The 1487-nt window shown below is 33.3% G+C and overlaps 1 non-coding gene across 1 annotated transcript; it reads left to right on the top strand.

Annotated features, from left to right (window-relative positions):
• The first annotated feature begins 959 nt into the window (after positions 1–959).
• Positions 960–1032, top strand: TRNAT-UGU (transfer RNA threonine (anticodon UGU)). The gene has a single exon. It is a non-coding gene; the product is annotated as a tRNA-Thr (tRNA).
• Positions 1033–1487: the final 455 nt, after the last annotated feature.

Genomic DNA, 1487 nt, shown 5'->3' with positions numbered 1-1487 from the left:
AGGGCTCTATTCAATTGTCTTTAATATTGTGAAGGGGTACTTTTCTGTGCCTTTATCACTTTCGAGCTTTAAGGTTATGTATTTATCAAGGTAAACCCGTGTTATTCGTGTGTCAAAGGTCGGGAAAATAGAGGTAAGCTCTGTCAAACAACTATTTAAATTAGCTAACAAGATAAGCTCTAAGAAACGAGTGTTTAACAGAGATTAAAGGTTAAAAAATTGTTAGGCTCTGTCAAATAACCACTTAACAAGACTTTAAAGTTAGCAAATTATCGAGGTAGGCTCACGGCGAGTGTATAAGGGGTTTTAAAGGTCAGGTAGTTGTCAAAAGTGGCGTTGTCAAACAAGTACTTAATATAGGATAAGGGATGAGCCATTATCGATTTCTATCGAACGAAGTAAAGGTTAAAAAGTTAAACAATTGTCTGGTTAAACAGAAGCGAGTATTCTAATTAATTAAAGCGTACGAATTTACTAAAATGATCGAAATTTACTTAATCAAACAGGCTTTATATACAGCCTAAGCAGATATAAACAAAGTGTGACAGAATGTGAAACGTCAACAGGTTGATCCTGTTTAGATGGAGAGAAGCTTCCCTCTCCTTTCCATTCCCGTCTGTCAAATCTAATATCAGATGAAACTGTAATATTCTTTTTTTTAACAAAAGGGGAAAAAAATATAGTTAATCTGTGAAAAGTGAGGTTCCTATCTCTCGTGCGATCTGTAGAGAGCCTTAAGGACTAATCTGATTGACACAACTACCTCTTCTCTATAATTTAAAGACATATAAGTAAGCCCTTAGATCAAAACCTAGCCTTGAGCTCTTTGTAAAGATCTTTGATAATTAAGACGTACTGTTCCCCAAAATAATGGAGAAAAATAATAAAATAAATTGTATTGTTATAAATATATAAAAATTCATATTTTTGTAGTGTTTAGTACAGGGGTGGAAGTAACAGCCACCATAGCTCAGCGGTTAGAGCACTGGTCTTGTAAACCAGGGGTCGTGAGTTCGATTCTCACTGGTGGCTAATTACATTTTTTTTTTTTTTTAAACTTAAAAGGGGTGATCAGAAGTAAACTTTGCCAAATAAATAGACCTTTACAGTTACTTACTGTTCAGTAAGGTCTATCAAATAAGTGTTCAACACAGGTTAAAGGTCGGGAAGTTGGTTGGCTTTATAAACCGTTTCTTATACTTTAGCCTTTACTAGTGCGAAAACTATAGATTTAAAGCCTTAAAGTACTTTAAAATATGACGTGCAAACTACATGCAATTAAGCCTGTGGTTTCCTATAGGCTCTAAACTATAACTAAGACTAAAAACTATAGATTTTAAAGCTTTAATAAGCTACAAATAGTTAACTGAGACTAGTTTCTATATATATTGTAGCCTTACAAATTTGATTTGTCTAATTTATAGTATAATAAATTTTTTAAAAGGTAAAGGGCCAACTGTTGTATGACAATTTTTACAGATGGCGAA

This window comes from Centruroides vittatus, unplaced genomic scaffold (genome assembly GCF_030686945.1).
Source record: "Centruroides vittatus isolate TY-2023 unplaced genomic scaffold, ASM3068694v2 contig_1051, whole genome shotgun sequence".
NCBI classification, from domain to species: Eukaryota; Metazoa; Arthropoda; class Arachnida; order Scorpiones; family Buthidae; genus Centruroides; species Centruroides vittatus.
Note: the sequence above shows the minus strand (reverse complement) of the source record. Positions and strands in the feature narration are given on the sequence as shown.